Genomic DNA, 15,374 nt, shown 5'->3' with positions numbered 1-15,374 from the left:
CTCAGAGACATTCTGTGTTCCTGCAGATGCTGAGAACTGCCATAGGCAGCTCGGCAGCCACTGAGCCCACCCACCAGCACCAGCCGACCCCAGCTCCGCAGGGCCAAAGGGATGGAGGAGCAGCTGCTACTGCTACGGGAGAGACCCGGGGGGCAGAGTGCAGCCTTCAGGGAACACGGAGCGCTGTGGGTATGTCTGCCCACAGACAAACGGGTTCTTGTACAATAACACATTTCAGAAATGCACAGTCCTAGGTTAAGAAGGAGCTTCTGACACTAACAACTGAAGACCAAATTCAAACATCTCATAAAACCTTCCGTTTGCTTCCCTCCACGTTTTGTGAAAGCATTATGAAGGACTGGGTTTCCCTGGCAGAAGGAGATGCGTTCTGCTGGTTTCTCTTCTTGCCAACAGGGGATAGGCAGCTCAGCATGAGCAGTGGGAGATCACCGGGAATCTGAAGCAGGCTTAAACAGCACTGGATGAGGTTGACTGTAGTCCATAGCATACAAATGCAGAAAAACTACACCTCCTCCTTCATTAAAAGAGTAAATGAGTGCCTCAATCTCCACAGCAGAACGCTCTGCACTCTGATGGGTGGGGGGAGAGCCTCAGAATTGAGGAGGATGCGCATCCGGAACCTCTATACTGCTCTTTTGTATTTCAATTTTCTTTGGCCAGTGGGGATGATTTTATAGCATCACAGCAGAACATTATCTTTTATACTTTGACAAAATGAAACCGAGTCCTTGGGATTTTTTCACCCATTGCTCTCTTGGCTACTTCACTGCAGTACTATTTCATTACTTATTGATTTTTCAGCATGCTGTCTGCATCGCTGTAATTTACACAAGTTCTGATAGCCCTCAGCGATTCTTAACACCTCAGGGTGAGATCATGGAGTTCACTCGAGATACCAAAGGTAGGCAACAAGTTCTTCAGAACAGATGACAAACTGACAAACTTCATAGTCAAAGAGGAAATTTGAGCAGCTGAAGGTGTATCATGCACTAAATTATCACAATAGTTTTTCTAGCTTCACTGAATTAGAGCAAGTTTGCACCCTAGAAATACTCTCTTACACATAACTAATAAAAGATTGCACAGTCTATGGCTAAAACCCAAGAAATTAATAATGCATGTCCTTTATATGGCAGTCAAAGTAATGCTATTTTTGTAGTAACTGGAGATAACCCCTGGTCTACAGATATGTTTGTTACCACAGAAAGACATCAAGGACAAGGACAGTGAACTACACAGCGCTCCTCTTACAGTGAGGTAAGCGAGTGTTTCTTCCTCAAGCACTTCTCCACGTTTCTGCCCCTTTCAGTAACTCTGAGGCAGTCACTTATGGCAAGAGAGGGGCTCTCTCTGAACAAGAAGGACAGCCCACCTCCATTGCTCTGATACAAAGCCATGTTGTAAGGATGTGTGTGCCCATCCCACGTCACTCTGAACAGGGCTTCTTTTGCAGGAAAACTGGGTACTGCTTAATGACATGAGCTCTGATCTTACCAGGGGGTCCGATCCTACCATCGGACACTGGCAGCCCTTGAAATCACTTTAGGAGGTCTGAGTTGGTACTGACTCAGCCGTTCATCACATTTTTGAGTAAGCGACCTGAGACATTTCTGAAAGGCCCATTCCTGTGCAGTTGGAATATCACCAAAATGGGTGATCTTGACTTTTTATCCTGGCTTCCCTCTCACCAAAATATAATTTAGGGAAAAAAATGATTTATACAGAAGTCCGAGATGGCTTTTGGGTGAGGTCTAAAGGTCTCACAAACCCTGTGCTATGGAGTGATGCTCCTACAGATGCAAGTAGTCTTTTACTCTCTAGTAAAATAGAGACTGAATACAGTGATGGTGAAGCATGTCCAACAGCTAGTAGACCATCGATGCTCTCAATACACCAAAATCCCAAGAAAAGTGAGTTTAATTACAAGAAAAAAACATATGTAAGACTTACAGATTTTATCTAATGAAAGACAAGAAGATTTTGACAGCATCTTTATGGGCAGCCATTTAGTATACTCTGCCTCCAGCTGCACAGTAAAGGACTGACAAAAGCAACACAAAAACCAGCACAGGGACCTTCCATGGCTTAACTAGCGAGCTGGATGTTTCAATCTCCTTCTTACAGCACCATATGTAAATACAGCCAAAGGTCTCTATGGTACAAAACAGTCAGATCAGAAATTCCAAGGACAATCTGTCCCCATGGTGACCAGCAAGCAAGCGCCTTCCAGGCACGGTGCAGCTGGGTACGGCTCCGCGGATGGGCTGCCCTCCTTCCAAGACGTCCCACCTGCAAGGAGGGGCAATGCCCTGCGGTACGGCTGGGAACACTCACAGGCTGCTGCTTCCAGTGGTCTGCCAGGGCTGCCTGTAATGGGAGAGACTGCCCTAACGAGGCCTTATAAAAGACCGTGGATATAATGAAACACCTGTGAAATTCAGTTCAAAGGCTGCACAGAACCACCCGCTTCTTCTCTTCAGTTGGGAAGCTGCATGTAGCTCTCCCTTCTCAACAGTACTTCATTTACTCTGAAATGCTAAGCTGAAATTAAGCTGTTCTTTATTTACATCATTCCAGTATGTATTTTTGGGCACTCCTGCAGGCTGCCACCCCGTGCCGGGCCCTGTGAACCCAACCTGCACACCATGCAGCTTTGCCAGCAGCCCCTGTGCTCACCCGCAGGGCAGCCCGTGTGTGAAGGCTGCCAGGTTTGAGGAAACCGCCGTGATTAGGACACAAAAAGCATTATGGAATGCTAGAAGCCAGGTTTAAAAACTGTGCTTCAGCCTCACTTGGACTGTTCTAAATACTGGAATTCTGCATGAATCCCCACAATTCTAGAAGCTACATTCATTATACGTATCCAGAGTGATTTACTGAATAACTCAGAAAATCGAATTACACGTAATAGTTTTCATTCCAGGAATGTCAGAGTTTCATAAAATCCAGCTCATATCTTCAGAACAGATTTAATTTTGATGTAAATATTTTAAGTGATAAATAATCTATGTTTTGAGATAATTTGTCCCAGTGCTTAACCAGCCAACCTGCAACAACTCTGCACCATATCCCTCAAATTGATTTACAAACTTTCACTGCTTGGTTAAAGGCTCCCTGATACAAACACTTTTCTCATTCTTTTAAATCTCTCATTATAAGAAGATTACAAGCATTCTTGCATTTAACCTCAGAAAATTCTCTGGTTTCTAAACATCCTTTTGAAAGCGTGGATAGATCTTAAAACAGGGAGCCCTCTGCCAGTAGGGGCTGTCCTCAGATGCAGAAGGGATGACTACGATGGCTTCTCAAAATGAGAGCACTAAAAACCCACAGATCAGGGGCAGGCAGTGCCATGCATGGCTGCAGGTAACGGCAGTTGTGAGGCTGAGAGCTGCATGGCGGGCCTGGGCACACTGACAGCCATCAGCACAAAGCATAAGGAGCTGATCTCTGTTTTGATGTTTTTGACGTCAGGGAGAATGAACCAAATCAAATAGGCTTCTTTCTTTTTAACTGCAATTTCTTTGGGGGTATAATCCTTAAATACCAGATACTTGCCCGTTCCTGGATGGAAGCAGACTGCAGCCTGCCTCCCAGCACTCCTGCAGGGGGAGGACGGCAGTGGGTGCTCTGGCACCTGGAGACCTTTTCCGAAGCTCCAAACGTTTCTTGCAAACCCTTTGTAGGTATCTGTTAAGTGCAGAGTCCTTAAGCGTTTGAGTCTGATCAAAATAAAGAGCAGCAATCTGATCCCAGGGTGAATAAACAGGAACGGTTCTTTCATTCTACTTTTCTTTGGGAAACTCGATCATAACACTAAAGATGGAAAAAACCTTTCCTATATAATGTCAAAGTTGTGGAGTGAAATAAAAAGTTTGGAAACTCTAAACCCAGACAGCTCTGTAGTTCCTGGAGGGGCCAGACGGGCCTTGTTTTGCATGTGTCTTTCTGGTTTTATTTAGATTTTATTGTTTTTAATCAAACAAATACCTTAAGCTACTGCTTTTAAATAGTGTCAAGGATTTACATAACACTGTAGCTGCAAATGGGGCCAAGTGAATGATATTAGTATTTACTGACTCACGGTACGTTTTATTCCTTAACTTTAAAGTAAAACACGAATGAACTTTTACAACTGCATCACTTCCTGACTTTGCTTTCATTATGATTCCAAAACTATATTAAAAGCTCTCTGTGCTTCGCAGACGTGTACTCGTGCACTTGCATGTACGTGCACACCCATACTTATTTACAATTTTGATTGCATGAAACTGCTTATCAACGTTGTGCGAATAATGCCAGGAAAAGATACTCTCCAAAAATCAATATGTTGAAAGTGCTGTTTTAGGGTTGCAGTAGTTGTTGGTTGTGTTTCTGAGTTATTCCTATTGACCTGAGTTCAAAAACAAGGTATTGATTTATAAAGTACCTTCAGTAAATAAATGCACATTCTTTCTGCTAACCCTAATAACCTGTAGCATACAGAGTAGGGTTTCAGCTCAGCTCAAAAAGGCACTGCACAGCGTGTCAAGAGTTTTCCAAAAGCTGGCAGACTTTTTTGACAAAAGGGATAACGGAGACAATGTTAAGAAAGCAATGCAACTGTGAGCAGAAATTAAAAGAAGGACAAAGAGGAAACCGATACAGTTATGACTCTCTTGAAAGGAAATCCTGCAAGTTATTAATTTAGGTTTGTTGTGCATTTGCAAATCACACACAGGAACAAAAACACTCGGTGGTATAATCCGATAGCGTGCACAATGATTCGCGCTCACTTATGACCAGCTAGGAAGTGTTTTTCATGCTAAATGTAGAAATTAACTTCCCTGTCTGAAAGATAAAGCCCATAATAATTTGTAGAAATAGGTTCTAACTAAAACTCAAACATCCAGCAAGTTTTGGAACAACACTGCTACATCTAAATCATCAGCACTTTGTAGGTGAGGGAGCAAACCATACAAAGCAAACTGAGCAGCATGGCACAGACCTGGCACTGACTGCACTGCCAGCACGGACCCTGCTGGGAGCACCACCATGGAGCTGCTCCAGAAGAGCAGGAGGAGACATCCCAGCACTGCACCCCCAAACCACGGCACCCACATATGACTCACAAAGTCTGCTCCAGCTGCTCTCCAGTTTGGGATTGCCATAACAAGTATGTCTGTCACCAGCGCTGTGCTCCTGTACCACACACCATGCTTTCAAGAGAAAGATACCCCATGTTTTCTCTTCACCTTATGATGTCACACGAAGTCAGTTAAACAAAATGAGGCAAATGGGAAGGATAACAAAATGCTCATGTCAAGTAACCTTGCCTTTTTTGATAATCCATTCTTTAAGTCTCCCCTGCTATTTACTGTCCCCGGAGTAAACATAAAGCTCTCCCAGCATGAGAACACAGCTACATACTGGGATTACAAATGTCTATTACGCTTGCACTCTTGCGATGAATTGCCACTGTTCTCAGAAGCTGTTGGTTTGGCTACAAACCTTGTGCCAGCATTTCATGGTGCCAGGAGCCCAACCACAGCCAGCCCAGGGAATCTGAGCGACCAGGCAGGGTGACCTGCATCCAAAGTGTGCAGCCTGATTCACACAGCACTACTTCTGGCATCGCTTTCCAAATCAAGCACTTACTGGGAGGTTCCTTCCTTCAAGACCAAGTTTGCATTGCCAGGAAACTGACAACGCGACAACAATAAAGAAGATCGTTATTAAAATAAGAAACAGAATTATCAACAAAGCTCCGCTCTCACTGTGTTTCAAAGAACAGTTTCTATTCAGCTCTTCCATAGCATCTTTCATCTTATTTCCCGCTGCAGACTTAAAGGAATTACACAGTTCAAGAAGGCGAGTTGTAAAAACAAAGCAGAGTGCTTTGCTCTGGAGCTCTTGCTTTGCCACTGCTCAGAAATCAAATTGTTTAGAAGGCACCACCGTTCGTTTGCATTTCCATATATTCAGAAAGATTATACTGTCTATATATTGTCCTCATCTTTATTGCTATGGAATGATCTTGTCAAAAATCAATGGTCTTTTTACTACCAATCTTTATCTCTCATTACCATGAGGCAAACCCATACCCGGTGCACAGCTCCAACCTGCATGTTTCCCAGCGCGCCGCTTTCCCATGAGATCTGTGGGGCACACAGCCATGTGGAGCTGTGTTCCTTCTGTGCTGGGGGGTTCTGGCAGCCCCTGCACACCTCGTGCCGCCCGCCCTCCTTGCACCCAGCCCAGCCCAGCCCAGCCCAGCCCAGCCCCGGCCCGCTGCGCTCAGCCACTGGCACACAACAGAACCGGCTGTTAGCAGGTACGGGCCTGGCAGAACAGCACTAACAGAACCCTGCACAAACACAAAGTATTTCGGAATGCTGTTCATTAGAATCTACTGACGCAGCTCATTATAAAGAGAAGGAAAAATGCATCCAAAATTAATGGAATGTTTCAGTCAACAGACTTTTAGAACTGTATGTTCATTTTAACAGTGTATGAATGTGAAATGACATATCTACTCCTATTTCTTTCTTACTCCTCAACCCTTGTATTACAAAATTTATCATCCTGCTACAAAGGCCACATACGAACAAGTCTAAGTCCGCTGTTCAGTGGTTTAATTGATGCTGCGGAAGCAGTGGTGTTTGTAACTCCTGGGAACCAGGACACTTCACAGACTGGCAAACTTTCCAGTGGATAGAATAAATATTCTTATATCCTTGCTTCACTGTGTATACAATCAGCACATAGTTACATCAACACCACTCTTACAAGAGCAAGGCCTTAATGCCACTTCTTAAAGATCTAAATGATTGCATTTCACAGAGTACAAGCCACAGACAAACCAACACAATGCCCAGTTCACTACCTCAGTCCCAAGCTGTACTTAGCACAGGACCCAAACTGCAGCTGAGGACCCAAAACAACGCCTAAAGAGGAGGGCAGGACCCCACATCCTGGTATGGGGCAGCCATGACCCACTCCCACACCACCCATGTGTGTGTGACAGGAGTGTGAGTTCTGCGTGTGATAAAATGAAAGGACTGCACCTTCTTTCCAGCAGGGCTACAGGAAGGTGAAGTTCTGAGTCCTTCATGACAAGGTCCCTTAAAGTCATGCGTGGGACTGCAGGATGAGACCGTCCTTCCTTGGGTGACTCAGAGCAGACGTGTTCTCACATCAGTTCCAGAGGATCTGGAAGGGATCGCCTCCCTCCCTGGCAGAAAAGATTTGGCTGCACAGAGGACTGTTATCATGAGTGCTGGAATGCCTCCTGTGTGAGGAGGCAATTTAGAGCCTCACCAGAAAAACCGAATTAAAAAGTTCAGTTGATGCTACAGTTTCAGAACATGAAACTAATTACACAAGCTTCATAAAGCATTACAGATGCAACCAGAATCACAACAGGACTGACGACAGCACATACATGACAGGAAGAAGCGCCCCGCACGCCTTCCCCTCCCGGCTGCCCCCGCACTGCCCTGGCTCTGCCCCGCAGCAGGGCTGACCGTGCTTTGCAGCTGAGTGCACGCAGCACAGGGCAGCGGGTGCCCCCACGGCCCCAGGGCGACTCATCATGCTGGAGCTGCTGGGGATCAGCAGAGGCTGAGGGGCGCCAAGGAGCCCCATGTCCAGCATGGGCTGTCCTCGGCTGCTGGGGGACAGTGTGGTGAGCGCCACGTGGCTGTGCCTGTCCGCGGCCATCACCGCCCACGCCTGCGGCCCGCCTGCAGCCCACGGGCCTCCATGAGACCTTGTGCTGCTCGGGGCACAGAGGCACTCCCCGCAGGCAGCCCATCTCCCCAGCAGCTTTTCTATGGGCTACGCTGATAATAATGTTAGGGTTTTCCTTGCGCTGGCAGTCGGCTGAGGAGCCTGCAGCTCCCGGACGGATCGATCCTATCGATCCCAGAGGCTCCATGTCATTTCCAGGGGATTTGCTAAAGAAGCTACTTACGTCCCTTTTTCATTTTCACCAACTCATTACCAGCTGTGGCTGCTCCGCGCACCCCAGCAGCACCTGCAGGAATGACAGCGCCCGCTCCTCCCTCCGTTCTCATTTTGATACCTCTTCCACAGCAGAATGCGGCTGCTCAGCCCCATCCGGGCCAGGTCCCCACGCCGGGCCCACCTCCCCCTTCCCGTCCCTGCAGGCACACACATACACCGTTTTTTCTTTTTTAAAGGGCAGCCCAGCACCAGACTAAGCAACTGATCCCCCGGCTTAACTTTTAAATTAAGACCATTGTAAATTTGGGAACTTGAGAAGAGATAGAGAGGACACCCATAATCCTTTGCAAATGTCAAGTGGCTCTCAATATTGGTTACTTTTCAAAGGTAGCTAGGCTACAACGTGCGACGGTAATGAAAAAGCCCTGTCAGGCCCACTCCATAGGGCTTCAGTCAATATACATAATATTATTGAGCTTTGAAGGGATTACAGATTGTTTCTCTAGCTTCCTGCTATACAGCATCCCCCTGCTCCCAGCCCTGGAGGGTCCTCCTGCCCGCAGGGATGGCAGAGCCCAGGGCCGGACCCAGAGCTCCAACGTGGGCACCTCACCACCCCGCCAAGCCCAGTACACAACAAGCTTCTGTGAAAACAAAAGCTGAACGCCTCTTACAGCCTCCCGTTATCACTGAGACACGAGGGCAGGCCGGAAAACGTTGAAATAGTTGCAAAAATACCCTATTTCTCAACATACTACTCCACAGAGTTAATCGATCTGTGTTCTGACAAGAGTTCTGTTACATACATACCCATTAAACATGAGGAATCGTACTAATCAGCGCTTACCTGCATCTCCTGGGGCTGCTCTCCGAGCCCCTGGTAGTTCTGGCGGCACAGAAGGTAGTGCTGGCAGTGCCAGACCCCATAGCAAGGCAGCTGCTCCCTGTGCCTGCTGCTCGGGGTCCGCTCCCGCAGGACCACCCTCCCACGGGGAACACACAGCCCCGCGTGGCGGCTCGGGCAGGGGACCGAACTGCCCAACAGCTGCCCACACTGCGTCTTCTCACATTTGGATTTTCTTGTTCTGATATTAAAAGCAGATTATTACATTAAATACTGTAAGCCTTCTTCTTCAGTACCTCCTATTCTATACTTATTACTTTGCAGCGCACCTCCTGACTCTCCTTTTTAAAGAATTCAAATGTAAAAACTGTTGCCAAAGCTCTGCTCTGAGAAATGAAGAATCTGGGATTCCCACAAAGCACAGAACAGGATCTGGCAACCCAGGTGCTGCCAGTGCCTGCGCTCTGGTCGAGGTCTCCATCGCCGCACGGCAGACAGGGCTCCACAAGGCCCTCTGGAGACATCTGATCAGGTGTGCAATGATCTCTCAGCACTGAATCTCTACTGAAGTCATTTAACTGTAACTACTTTATGGAACAAGGTGATTGAACACGCTGCTGTTGTTCCCCCGCTATTCTTAGATACAACAGTCTTCAACAACTGAGGTGGATATCACAATCTGCAGACTCAGGCAGGTGAAGCAGCACTATCCAGAGCCTGTATCACTGACACATGGCAGGCACCAAGTCGGATTTCACAGAATCACAGAATCATCATTTACCCCAGAAAAGAGCGGCCGTGGTACCTCTCCAGCAGAAGTCCTGGCACAGGGCAATGCCCAGCAGGACCTCACGCCCGCTGTTCCTGACCGCACTCATCCCAGTGGGACCCCGCCGGCAGAATCACGCTGAAAACCACCCGGATGAGTGACTTTCCATTTTGTGAGAAGGCACGAAAAAGGGCAAGAGCAACCAAAGGAAATGAAACCCCAACAAAAGTGCTTCTGCAGGTTCTAAGCCATTCATCCTAACCACGGCTTCCCCACTTCAGGGGCTGATCCAACGGCTGCTGAATTCAAAGAAAAGCCATACAGATATGTCAGCAAATAAAGCCTTTGGTTTCAAAGACTTATTTCGAAAAGAAATATGTTATACGAAATGCAACAATAAATAATAATCCAGCAATTATTTTGATAATACTGCTATCTCACCAGAATTGAAGCAATCCCCACAAAAAAAAATCAGTTTTGCCCTACTGTAATGTAAATTCCCTTTAAAATTTCTGGATAAAAATGTAGTAAGATATGAGGATCCAAAACCCAAGACAGCCTGAGTTCTTGGGCTTGACTGCTCAGAGCAGCACGTAACCAAACAACCAACCTAAATGTCCTAAGTATCCCTTGTATCTGATGCTGTGGGACGGACACAGAGACAGCAATACAGAGCACGTTAGCTGCTGATATCCTTTATGAGGTACCAAGAGATACCAGACAGTTCTCTAACATCTTCTAAGTATTGTCATGGAAATTCCACACAGACTTTAAAGGACCCATAAAATCACCCTGTGCTGTGGTGCTGCAGGAATCTGCAGACAAGAAACCAATCCAAAGACTTGTGACATGGACACTGCATGGAGATAACGGGGCAAAAAGGTAATAAGGACTGGAAAGGTGTCTACATATCGACCAGGAGAACTTTTCTTGAATAAAACCTTTTTCTAGACCTGTCAGCACAGCGTCCTCCTGCTGCTCACTGCCCAGAGATGCAGGGACTCAAGACTGACCTGCACTGCCTGTAGCTCTCTCAGCACAGGGCTCTTAAGCAAGGTTTCTAAGACCCAGCACAAATAACCCAGACTCACTGGAATAAGAGAATAAAGTAAAAAATCAAAATTTTCCAGATTGATTGTCTAACAGATTAAAGTTTGAACACCCAGCTGTTGTGCGTGTGCCACTTTGGGGATTCTTTTCATTTTAATGTTAATTTTAATTTGAATGTTCAGGCCAAGCACTGAATTTCTTTAGAAATGATCTGTGCCGCTCTCCTAACAGTTTCCCTTAAGTAACCAATGGATCTTCACAATCTAAACTCTGCGTTGAAAGATCTGTCTGTAAGAAAATCCCCATCTCAATAAAAGGGAACGCAGCTGAAGCTCTTTTAGCCAGTGATACAAAAGGCAGCGAGTTCCTATCAGTGATGTAAGTTAACAGATTGCTGGTAGTGCCTCTGCTTACCACCAACCGCCCCAATACAGACACCTCTTCCTCGGAAGTAAAGACGGAGTTTCCAGTTCTGGAGAAGCACAACGGCACACACAAGGCGTGCAGGGAGGGGGACGAGGAGGGAGAGGTGTGTGCAGACCTTCACCGACAGAAGGCTTCACACGGCACCGGGCCGTGGGATGCAGCACAACGGTGAAGTCATTCATCACATGTATTTAAAGTTGAATTTGCCGATATTTTATGGTATTGGATTTTATTTCTATTAACATTTTATGCTGAAATTACAGAATGATTCGTGAGTACTGAATTTTTGATTGCTTTTACACTTGCTGGGACACTATTAACGTTGATTTACGTTAATAGCACTGTAAGAAGATATTAACAATGAAATTTCCAAAAGCACTTAGCATCCCATAATTGGAGTTAAATGACAAAAAAAATGAGGGGATAATAAAGCAGAGAGAGAGAGAGAGAATTTTTGACAATACTCCCTCTAAACTGCAATTTTCAGGAAGAATCCACGCAGGACAATCTTATAAAAGGGTGAAGTCACCTACCAAGGAAGAGAGCACTTCCCTTACTGACTAAGCAACGCGACAGCACATGGAGATGTAGGTCAGGTCCCACCTCGCTCGGGCACTGGAGATGAACTCGAGAGAACGACACAGACGTTACATCTTCACCCCAGATGGGTGCCGCCGCAGTCTGCAGAGCACTTTCCTGGGCTGAAATCTAGGAAACAGCAGTGGGCGGCTGACAGAGGAACGGCACTAAGCAGAGCAGAGATCCGCCACGTTCCATCATCAAGGCTGAGAGCATGACGCTTCTCAAGAGAAGGATAAGCAAAAGCAGCAGAGGGGAAACTCAAAGAGAGGTGGGACAGCGAGCAGCAGAAGGAAGGTCTGCTCATCCCTGATGCTGCACTGGTCTCAGAACACTGAGTGAACGCAGAGAACCGAGGAATGCCCCCAGTACAGCCAGCCCTGCCCCAGCGGGGCGGCTTCACACTGCCACTGCTGCGCACACAGCCCTGCGCTCGGCCCGCGGCGGAGGTGGCAGCGGAGCCCTTTGGGTGCAGGGGAGGGGCAGCCGAAGGACAGACAGCTCTCACTCCACACTTTGGATTTTCTTTCATCTCCAACAATGCTACAACACCCTCTTTTTTTCTTTTTTCATAAACAGAATTTCCAAAGATTCCACTTTGATATCATTCGTGTATTGTTTTAAAATCTTCTCCTTCCATTAAAAAAGCATCAAAGTGTTTTTTGTTAAAAAGTGCTGCAATGCACTTCTCTGCTTCCAACACCTGCAGTTAAACTGCTCGTTTAGTCAAAGCACATGTAGGGCAATGTGACAAACTACATGAAAACTTGCAACAAAAGTAAACTTGAAACAAAAATATTAAAATAGACAAGAGAGAAACAAAATAAACACTTGATCTGCTTTGAGCAAATCTGGAAAAATGCAGAAAGTCTTTTGTTTAAGTGACAATGTTGTGAGGGGGAGAAGAAAGATGGCAACACTTTTCAGCTGGTTTTAATCAAAATACCTACAAAAATGGTATGCTGGACGGAGATCATTGTGCAGATTTACTCCAACCAGGAAGAAGACTTTGCCAGAGTTTTGCTAAAAAGAAATCAGACCAGCAACATTTTACAGAAAGTCCCATCAGGAGTCAAACTGCACGGCAGCGCAATGCGAAGCGCTGGCTGACCTTAGGAAGCAAACATGGAGCGATAGCAGCTGACCAAAGCGACGATGAATTGGGAATGTGATTCAGAAATGACAACGGTCAAGGAGATCTGAAACAGGAGCAAACTCAGCTCCACTTCAGAACTACGGACTCACTGGTTTTATGCTCAGAGGGAATGCTGGGATCTTGCAGCCTAATGACCTCATTCCAAACTTTAGGTCTGAGGCTTTTATTACAGCATTTTTTTCAAAGAACAAATAATACATAAAGAAAAACATTACTCTTAATGTAAAGACCTCAGCTGACTGCTGGTGGGGCTGTAAGCTGGCTAACTACCCCCTCCTGCAGGGGAACAACCTCTCCCCGCCTGGATTTGCGCAGCGCCAGGTTCCAGCCATCAGTATGAGGTACCAGCTGAGTAACAAGGGCTTTGGTCTGACAAGAGACAATACGTGTACTGGTCAGGGAATGCAGGATTTACTGCCATACCAAAGCAAAAGATGCTTTTGTTTTGAAAAATTAGGAAAGATGCCCTTTTACTAGAAAGTTAACTATTTCATTCATAGAGTTCTATTTGAGCTACATCTATCTTCACCCACTTAAAAACAAAATAGGACAAACCAACCAACCAACTCCACACTGTCCTACCAGCAGGAGCCATACTTCACGATATGTCAGCCAACCAAGGAGACAGACCAAAAGGAGCTGATGTGCTACCAAGTTTAATACGCATCCTCCTATCTCTAAAATCCCGATTACTCATGCATTTACAAGGTAGTTTTGTGGCGTTCATACTCAATGATGGAAAAGAACATAAATGCACAGGAACACAACAGCAAAATCTGGCGGCACCAGCTGATGCATGCGCTCAGAACGGAGCGGTGGGCAGGCAGCTCAGCTGAGCTGTGCGTTGGTGTGTGGCTGGAACAAGCCAGCAGGTCTGATATGGTGCAGTGTCACTGTCAGAAGGCTGTGACAGACACATGGCCAAAGCAGCAGAGGGGCAGACTCTATAAATGGACGCCGAACAGTTCATAACGAGCCGAAACACAAATGAACAGCCAGGTGACAGCGCCAGGGAAACACACAGAGGGGTGCCAGAGCTTAGAGCCACACAGAACCATCCAACCAGACAACGGCGGGCAGCCATGAGCGCACAAAGCGCTCCTGCTCCCTTTGTTCTCCTGGGTGCTCTCCTCCTGGTGCTCCCACCCCTGCAGTGGGATGGCACTGCAGCTGGAGGGAACCCGCCCACAAGGATGGAACCAGGAGAACAGCTCCAGAAAAGCGGTATTTCTGGAGCAGAAGTACCAAAAAAGGTGGAGCAGGTGCTGGCGAGGCACAGTGAGCAGGGACATTCCCTGTGCACACACATCCACCTCTGCGGGCTGTGCCCTGCCAGCACACAATAGCTGTGCCACTGCCTACGGCCTGCAACACCTCACCTGGCAAAGCAGAGCGCTATTACAGCCCTCCTCACTTTGCTCAGCCTCTGCTCTGCAGCACACAAAGGAGACATCATGACCAATTTCTCATGATGGACACAGCGCAGGGTTTGCAGCACGCCCTGGCTGCCCCGCCTGCCTCACTTGGACCTGGGGTGCACGGAGCTGCAGCCCTCAGCAGAGCTGAGCTGCAGGGTCTGCTCTCAACTCCTGCATTCATGTGCACCGTCCACTGCAAACCCGCTCTGAGGCCCAAAGCCGTAATTAATCCATGTCACAGCAAAGATGTAGTGTCGGTAGAATTTATGACTGGCTCTGAGCCGCTGTGATGAGCAGGGGCACCTCAGCCCCTTGTGATACAAATGCCTCTGCTAATTGGATTGCAGGAGCTAATCAGAAGAGGGAGGGAGAACAAGCACCATCGGCCTCCCGGCGGCTGCTGCGGGCTGATAACGGCAGCGGCGCTGCAGGGAAGGACAGCAGGGCTCGGCCACCATGGCTATGGCACGGGTCAGTGGCGGCAGCCCTGCGATGGTGGCACAGGGCTGTTCGGATGCTCTGCTCCACTGGCAGCAGCCTGAGGGACCGAGCAGCACCCTTTGCACCGCCAGCCTCCCCGGGGCCCATGCTGTCAGCCCCCGGCCTGATAGAAGGGGCCGAATTCTAGGTGGTCCCACAGCTGCGTCCTCCACCACCTTCAGCACGTGCCCTTCCCTGTAACCACAGGAAAGCCGAGGAGGGAGAGACGATGCTGGGTGAGCTGCGGCCACCCGCTGGCAGGGGCAGGGCTCTGTGGCCATGAAGGCTGACCCACAGGCAGTGGAGGCAGCTGGAGGACGGGCTGCGCTGCCCCTGGGCCCCGGCCGCAGCCCCAGGCCCCAACCCTCGGCGCCTCGGCCTCGCCCCACGTGCAGGGCAGGGCAGGGCAGGGCCCCGGCTGGAGGGCTTCGGCCCCGCTCGGTAGCCGCACCAGCATGGAACAGCACCCGCAGGAGAACGCACCGCACAGCCTAATGCTTTTCCACATTTAAACGTTTTCAGCCTTCTCCAAGTCCTTCTCATGGCCCCTTATTTTCCTTTCTACCTCCCTTTCTTTCAAACACGTGGATTCGAAAGCAAATCCCAGGAACGATGACCAGAGACAGCGATCCCTCCTCACGTAAACACTTTTCCATCTTTTTAAATCTTTCAGGAGACGCAACA

At 47.8% G+C, this 15,374-nt stretch overlaps 1 protein-coding gene across 4 annotated transcripts in view; it reads right to left on the bottom strand.

The window, feature by feature from the left end:
* ZFHX3 (zinc finger homeobox 3) overlaps window positions 1-15,374 on the bottom strand; it is a 511,657-nt gene that overhangs the window by 192,516 nt on the left and 303,767 nt on the right. The gene's annotated exons all lie outside the window — the stretch shown is intronic.

Source organism: Gallus gallus, chromosome 11 (genome assembly GCF_016699485.2).
Source record: "Gallus gallus isolate bGalGal1 chromosome 11, bGalGal1.mat.broiler.GRCg7b, whole genome shotgun sequence".
In the NCBI taxonomy this organism is placed as follows: Eukaryota; Metazoa; Chordata; class Aves; order Galliformes; family Phasianidae; genus Gallus; species Gallus gallus.
Note: the sequence above shows the minus strand (reverse complement) of the source record. Positions and strands in the feature narration are given on the sequence as shown.